The following is an 8,768-nucleotide window of genomic DNA, read 5'->3' on the forward strand; positions in this document are numbered from 1 at the left end:
TGTGACATTTGTAAAGATGAGGTTGGTGCCTTCATGTCTATTGCATTGGCTGGAAGCTGTGATTGCAGAAAGACCTCATGGCAAACAGGCATTAACCTCTTGGGTGTTACTAGTTTAGTATGTCCCACATCTGGCAAGCGAGAAACAAACACTAGGTATAAAAAACAATAACCCTGTCAGAGGAAACAGAAGAAACCAATACAAAATGGCTCAAGATGAATGGCTTTGTGTCTGACCTGAGAAACCAAAAAGTCTCTGCACCCCGTTCGAGAAGCTATTGGTCTTCTCATCAGCCAGTCTGGGCATCTATTCAACTGAGTATGTATTTAATTTTCTGACATTCACTGGAGGAACGTCAGCTGGAAAAATCCAGCAGACATCTTCCCCTGTGTCTGAATCAGCAGCACAAAGATTTGTGGTTATCAAAGAGAACTTGCCCCTAATTTTTAACATTTAGGAATCTGCTGGTTTTGCTGTCCTGTGGTTAGCTGATTGCCCGTGTTTGCATGTGAAAATCTTTGTTCTTGTGCTGTGTTGTTTCTCTGGAATGCTATGAGCAGTTGTTTTTGTTTGTTCATACTCGGGTGGAGCTAACTGTCTAATTGGGTAAATGTTTGCAATGTTATACTTGCATGCACAGAAGACAAAGAGGGTTGGACTCCTGTTGACATAAATGACCTTTTACAGCAGCCCAGAAGTGTAAAGGCCTAAATAGAATTGGTAACTACAAGGCCACCATTTCTTATGGTCAGACCACTTAAAGTGGATTTATTTTAACTGTCATGGCCATATTTATTTCTAATTACAGATGGACTATATTTTCCAGTTGGGAGTTCTTATGATTACAGTCAGGAAGGGGGAAGTTGCCTTATTCACTGACTTCTTGTACAACAGTGCTTCCACTGAGACTTAGCTCTATGTAAAAAAAGGCATTTATTTACTAGCCTGACTTTGGACATCAAGGGTGAGTTTTCCATAGATGTACAAATTTCCTAAGTGAACATTGGTAGGTGCAAATACCTAAAGCTGTTTTCAAAATTGCAAGCTTGTGGCGCTCGTGGAAGGTGTGTTTGCATATATAATAAACACCTTGCATAAACTTTATGGGGTGACTACTGCATACATTACCATTAGCTAAGCTGCAAAGTACACTATAAATATCTACACACAAATGAACAGATTCTAATGAAGATTTATCACTGGAGAGGCTGTTAATAGGTAATTGAGCCTTTCTTTGAACAAAGATTACTAAAAATGACTGTGACTTAAGGAAAGGGGAAATTGAACTCCACAGCTGAGGTGTCGTGTAGATCTGACTCTAGTTCAGCTTCTGTGTAGCTGCAGCTGTGAAAGTCTGGAGCTTATTTAGAATGGATTTGTCCTGTCTAGTCTTGAAAGACTTGCACAGTCATATAGAACCATTCCTTCACACATGCCTTAATGGAACAAATGTTTCTGTAGGTGTAAGAAAAAACTTTAATATGAGGGTTTCAATTTTTTATTCTTGACTTCAAAAAATAAATAATAATTTAGGGTTTCGCTTCCATAAGGCCAAACTCTGATGCTCTTACACTATCTGGTATCTTAGTCATTAGCTACACTGGGTTCCTTGTTACTAATTGTGGTGCAAAAGCCTTTTATTACCGCAGTGTAGCCATCCACTCCTCCACTCCTCCTTGTCCTTTACTGCAAGTCTCAGATTTTTGTCTGATTTTACAATGTTGTATTGAAGCTTAGGTTGTCTCTGAGCAAGTGTTCATTGACCAGGTATTCAGCCATATCTCTACTCCTGCATAGTCATTTCTGTTGCCAGTCCCTACACCGTGCTCATGGATCTCCCTGTGTAATCATTCTATGAAGCAGACTGGGGGCTGTGAGTTGGGTAACACAGGTTGCCTTGCTGTTTTTGGCTGTATCCACTCTCTTGTCTAATACGCTTCTTATTCATCCCTGTGAACGGTGTGGTGAGTGAGAAAAAGCAGCTACAGAGGAATGGAGCCTGCTGAGGTCAGTTGTACCGCTGCCTGTTTTGCCTTCCCTGCTTGGAAAGCCTGTCTCACTGCAGTTCACCACCCAGCCACTTCACAAGGGATGTGCTCAACAGTTTCCTATGAGCTCACTCTGTCAACTGGTGGCAAACAGACCATATTTTCTTGTTGTTGGAGTCTTTGCCAGCTCCATCGTAGATTCCTGCAAGCTCAGGTCGAGTATTTCCCTCAGTCACATATAACTGGAATTAACAAAAAAATCACTAATGATTCCATGTTTTTCCTTGCTCTTGCTCTCTTCATTCTGAAAACATCTTGTACTTTATTTCATAGTGACCTTTATCCAGCTGTAAAATCAGGTTAAAATTGTTCAGTGGTTTTAAAGGTATAGGATAAGTAGGAAAGTGGATGGTAGACAAGGCAGCAAACCTGAGTAACTCTCCCTTAATCAAGAAAACAGGCTGAAAATTGTACCACTTCCCTTCCCCAACTCAATACTGGTCAACACTGGTTAACTAAATATATACAGACAGTCTTCCTTGTGATTTTGCAATTACCAATCCAATTTCTCTACTGTGTTTTTCCTGTTTCTTGTGTGTAAACAATCTGTAATAATAGTACCATGACACTTAGTCCTCATCTTCTGGTGCCCGCCCATGGAAATTACTTCCTCCTTCACATCTTGCCTTTTCTCTGGGTGCTGCATTTAGTGACATTGGTGATCTGTGTGTGAACAGCCCACGACATTTCTCACCCTCCATCAGACCTTTATCACACCAACACCACGTTTTCTGAATACTTCCATCTGGTTTTGTCAGAAGATCTGGACAAAGATTTCTAACCTGGATTATATACATATTTCCTTGACTTTACTGTATAAGATTATTTGAGCTGGACAAGAAGAACTTGTCCTATTGTTTGGTCCTGGGATATTACTGAAGACCCATTGAAGTAGCAGAGAAGCTTTCATGAGGTTGGGGAAGGAATGTATCCTTTCGTACTTCTGCTCTCCTTCCTGGATCTGCTAAAGCCAAGTCTTGTCCATTCACAAGAGAAATTCTGTCATGAGTATCTGATATTTGAACTGGCAGTCAGTCAGAAATGCTTAACTGCCCAATGACTTTCCCCACAAGCAAAAGGTAAATTTGCACTTGAAATTTTCAATCGCATGTTTAAAGTCCACAACCCAATTTGCAAAGGGAGGTCATTAGCATTTAGCTTTGTATTAGGAAATACCCTTTACCAACAAATTTCAGTGGCAAAAGGAAAGACCTGGGCTTGTTCCAAAAGATTCATTCATGAAAAATTCTGCTCAATGAGAAAGGAAATTTACAAATTTTTTAAAGACTTACTATATCTGGTATGAGTGTTTTAGTCTAGGCTAGCTGTACATTTTACAGATACTTCAACTCATTTTTATTTCAACTGATGTTTGAGGTAGCAGTATAATAAATAATGTAAGAATTATTGGCATGTCTTTAATGTTCTTGTCTGCATAACATATCTAGATTCTCTGTAGAAATAAAGCCTGCTGGTATTTCATGTTGAAGGTGAAGAATGTCCATCAATATCTTTCCAAGGGGAATAGAGAGAACAAGGTCTGGGAGAAGGTAGTTTGGCAAACACACTCCTCATGAGGAGCAAACTTGGATAGCAGCTTGTCTAACTCTTCCCAAGCAGTGGAGCGTGTCATTGCTTTTGCAATAAACCATTCTTCAGGAACTAATATAGACCAACTGAAAAATAATTAAAAACTTAATTTTCTGTAATACTGTCCATCAAACAACTTTTTGAAAGGCTGCTCTGCAACATGAAAGAAATGACTGGCAGCAGTGCAGGGAGAACGGGGAGTATTTATGACCAGTGGAACCATGGCTGGCCTTTTGCCCTAGAGAAATGGCTTGACGAGAAGATCTTCTGCTTAAACCAAGCATTAGTAAAATAATTTGGACCTAGGCTTGAGGTGATGATGTTTAGCAAAGCTGCTGCAAAGGCTTTTTTGCTGCCCAAAGTGATACTGAACTGAATGAATGTCCTAGGGGCCTGTTGTGTGCAAACCCACAGCTGCACAGTCGATCAATCCCCTACCTTCTGAGAAAACCTGAATTTTTACTGAGGTATAAAATTTGTAGTTCGGGTCTTTTACAAAGACTTGTTCCCAATAGCTAAAATCCTATTTGATTCATCCCTTGCAGTTCCTTTACAGTTTATTGCATAGTATATCAAAAAAGGCAAACAAAACTGTATCTTCCTCCAGACATATGCAAGGGACAGATGCACTGACTCAACTGCTTAAGAGGACAAAACCCAAAATTTGGTTCTTTATTCCAAACTAACGCATAAAACTTCTGTCCTTCCTAAGTCCACAGTTCCATGGAGCCTGTTTCAACACATAACTAAAGAACCAGAGCAAATACAGCAAAAGCTAATGTCTGTGACTGGATTAACTGCTGTATTGGTGTTGCTACTGACCTAGCCTGCTGGTAACCACAACTTTTCCTTTTTTTTTTTTTCCCAAACTGCCTGAGCCATAGTTGTTCTATACTTATTTGCTATTTCCTTTCCTCGTTTAGGCCATCAGATAATGCCACCAGACATTATTTTGTCTCCTGAGAAGACTGAAATGGGGAGGATTCAAAACTGGTTTAAATTTATTTTTCTCTGCTCACCCATTAATCTGTGTCAAGTTATGCTGGATATGCTGTTCCAAGAGACAGCTCGGGCTTCTTTATCTGTCATAGTAGCACTGCTTTCCTTTTCAAATCAGTGAACAAGAAGCCATGTCTTAAACAAACCACTTCATTATCTTTTGCTTTGGATATTTTTGTGTGTCTTTTCCCTAACAAAAATATAAATAATTGTTTATCACTGATAATAATTAAAACATGCATTTTTTCCTAGTAGGTCATAAACTGAATGGACAGTCTGTAGTCATTTGTCTATCATTTCAATGGGGAAATCAATTCTCAGTTATCTACGTGTGGCTGGACTGCGGATTAACCAGGCCAGGGATCCACTGACATCGGTTTATTTACCACGTGGAAAGTTGACTTTGGACCAGAAGACTGTATTGATTCACACAGCGTGTTTCATGAACATCTGTCAAATCATGGCTCCCTCAAGTTCAGCAGCAGATTATCTGTGTCACAGCTGTGTGAAGGCCACTCCAACAGCCACTGCAGGCTGTGACAGCGACGTGCAGAGTCAGCTGTCATGGTCAGGCTCCTACAGGAGCACTGGGGAGAGCAAGGCAGAGATCTAACACTTCTTTGCATGTTTACTTTGCATCAACCTGGGCTAATTTGTGCTCTGGGACTTACAGTGGTAGCCCCTCAGCTGTCTGAAGCTGAGAAAACAATCTTCTTTGCTCCTTAGGCTACCAGCACAGGAGAGATTTCCAACTTCTAATAAACTAGTTTGCAACTAGTTAGTTTAATTTAGTTAGTACTAAATTAGGGTGCACTGCCTACACTGTGCTTGTAGGCAAGGCTTCTGTTTCCAAAAACTGGTTATGTCTTCAGCAAGCTCTCATTCCACGTGTTTGCCAGAGAAATGGTTTTCCTTTTCACCTTCAGCAGCAAACACGGACTGCTTGAATATAACTTGTGTTTACTATAAATTAATAGAATGTGGTGAGTTTAAGTCTTAATACAGGTCACTGGTTCAATTTAAAATGTTTAGGTGTTTAAATAATAGACTCTATGTCAAAATGATATCAACAGAAAGGATCTAGTTTGTTTTGTTTAACTGAAAAAAAATTACAGGTTTGTATTTACTTCGTTATCTTTATCTTTTATTATTTCAAAGAGATTCTGAATAGAGATGTTATCTCACCTTTAACTGTGCTCTTGTAATCATGCAATTCATCAAACCAGTAATTTATGTTTTTGCTGAAAGCAGGTGAGAAGTAATTAACTCATGTATTGCATCCTTGTCTTTGCAGGTCTTTCATTTTCAGGAAGTATCCACACTAGCAGGTTTCTTTTTTTTTTTTTTAAATTTCAGACTCATCAAAACTATTGAGCTTCTCAACAGTGTATTTGAGTGCTTGAAGCCTTGCAGAACTAAGTCTGAGGATTCTAATCCTGTACACATTGAAGTTGTGTGCCATATTCATATTGACATCAACCTAGTAACTGGAATCCTGGGGTGGCAGGACTATTTGTCCCACTGACTTTTTGGTCCTGGTTTTTAGGACATTTCCCCATTCTGCCGCACACATCCAAAAGTTGTTTACTTGTCTGCATGTGCTCCTGGCAGTCTGTATTCCTGGATGACCTACTTTTTGCAAGAATCAAATGCCTGTGACAGCAGGAGGGTTTTATTGGGCCTGGCTGCTGTGCTCACACCACTGCAGTGAGAGTGCTCACGGTCAATGACACCGCAAGTCCGGGCTGAGCAAACTCGTTTCCTGCCAACTTTGCAGAAGCTTTTACATCAATCACTTACTAGCAGCACATACTCGAGAGGATGGGCTCATACAGATGTGTTTTCCATTAACAGATTTAACTCCAGGGCTAACTAGCAAGCGTGGACAATGTGGTGATGGAAACGAGGAGTTTCTGTGCAGAGCACACTAGTAAAGGAACCAGGACACTCTCCTCTTGTCCTATTAACCTGGTGCTGAATCACATGTAACTCATGGTTTCCTCTGTAGTTTCATCTTCCTCAGCTAAAAATTTTGAGGGTGTGACAGATCAGCAGAGGTCAGGTGAGGCTGGATGGAAGGGGAGGAGTAGCTCTCCTTTAGATTTTTTTTCCGTGGCAAAGTTGGTCACACCTCTAATAGCCAGACTCAGCTCTGTTTTCAGGTAAGCTTAATGACAGGTTGCTAGAGTGCTTAGCTTGTTCAATCCATTCAGTAATTAAAGCCAGTGCCGAAGCCATAAAACTGAGTACAGAGTAAGGTCTTAATGAACACAGTAATTTGGCTGCAAGTACAGCTCCGTGCAGCTTCCTCATATCTGGCTTCCTCTTGGATGGAACAGTGCAGTCATCAGACAGAGCAAGTATATTTGGCAGCCGAGGACAAAACCCGAGCATTTAAGTGGCCATCAATAAGACCAGTTCAGCCGTGCATGTCCAGGAAATTAAAACTAGCAATACTCAAGCTGGATTAGTTATTTTTCAGATTCTCAAAGCGCTGAGAACTTTGTGTTTTTATGCAATATTGAGGCTGATACCTCCAGCTGTATGCACATGCTGAGGCAATGTTTTTAATGACTCAGGGAAAGAAGCTGTCTACTGAATCACCAATATCCAAACCTGAAGAACCCAAATGTTTTTTGCAAATCTGAATATAATTAAACATAGCCTTGCTCTTTTGATTAGGCGTGAAATAACCACAGATGATGAGACTCCACTTACATAACAGTAAAAATATTACTTGTTTTAGTTTTCTACCACAGAATCTGAAATCTACAACCTGCAACAGTATGTTGTTTATGAGGACCGAGAAAGGGATAAAACAAATAACTACAAGAAATGAATATATAAAAGAACTATACTAAATATGGGGACAACATTTCTGCTCATAAAATTCCTAAACCAGAAGGTGTTAGAAGCTGGAAAAATATTCTAGAGGGCAAACCATGTAAACCTGTGCTGTTCTTAACCCACGGGCCATTGTCAGACACTGGTCTTTGATTTTATCTAGGGTGGCTTTCGTCTTCACTCATCATGTTGCACATCTTCTCTTGACACCACAAGCAGTTGCATCAGATCAGAAGAACAGACAGTAGATGTCTCAGACTGTCCCAAAAATATATAATTAAAAAAAACCACCAGGTAAACATTGCATGAGGACATGATTAATACCAGAAGAACAGAGAGTGGAAATTCAAGGAATGGCAAAAATTATTAGTAACAGAAAGTATGTATTTCCCAAGATCTAGGATGTAGTAAGAAAGATCCCTGGGGATGAATGCCATGTAATGTCAAAAGCAGACTAAATAAAAGGTTAGAAAATGCTGTAAAAGAAATGTTCTCACATTTTCATCTGTTGACTTACTGAACTTTCCTTTACAACATTTGTTACAAGAACTCTTGCACAAATAACCTGTTTTTTTGTTAAAGCAGAAATCATTCTGCTCAGATGCTGACTTGTCTGTTTTCCAAGCAGAGATACGCCAGAACATCAGCAGAGTCGTAGGGATTGCCCAATACTCGCCTGTTCAAGTGTTGACAGTAACTGCTGGCAGAGGAAACACCTTTTTTGGCTGTGTAGGCGACTTTCATCACATCTACCAGATTGATGTGTAGGACAGTTGTAGAGATCCAGAAAGAAGGACCCTGAGGCCTTCAGCTTAAGCTCCAGTCCTACACTTATGCCTGTGTTAATCTGAAGTAGATCCCATTACACTGATCTAATTTTATACAAGTTTACACAAAATTTAAGTGCTGGTCACACTAGAGAGTTGTGCTGCACACTCTGCTATCCTAAATGGATATTGCTATCTTAATTTTGGTGGAATCGGAACACTTTCCAGTGGATGAAAATAGCGAAAGAGGAGGTAGATCCAAGGCTTTTCACTTCTAGGTTCTAAAACTCACCTAGAAAGATGTTCCACTGACTTGCAATGGTAAGTGTTATCCACACTGCAGGTGCTGAATTTAGTTATATACATACCAAAAAAAAAAGAAAAAGAAGTAGACCACAGTTGAACTCTGCTGAAATCCTAATTCAAAACTGGCCTCATGTTAATCACTTTGTTGGAGTGATTGCATAGCTTGGAAGGGCTGAGAAAGGCCATAAGTTTTATAGTCATGACAAACTGCAAA

At 39.9% G+C, this 8,768-nt stretch overlaps 1 long non-coding RNA gene across 1 annotated transcript; it reads left to right on the forward strand.

Moving 5' to 3' along the window:
- The first annotated feature begins 205 nt into the window (after positions 1–205).
- Positions 206–6,043, forward strand: LOC113949659. Its single transcript, XR_003528496.1, has 3 exons — positions 206–318; positions 4,351–4,471; positions 4,562–6,043. It is a non-coding gene; the product is annotated as an uncharacterized LOC113949659 (long non-coding RNA).
- The last annotated feature ends 2,725 nt before the right edge of the window (positions 6,044–8,768 follow it).

This window comes from Corapipo altera, unplaced genomic scaffold (genome assembly GCF_003945725.1).
Source record: "Corapipo altera isolate COAL_440 unplaced genomic scaffold, ASM394572v1 47, whole genome shotgun sequence".
Lineage (NCBI taxonomy): Eukaryota > Metazoa > Chordata > Aves > Passeriformes > Pipridae > Corapipo > Corapipo altera.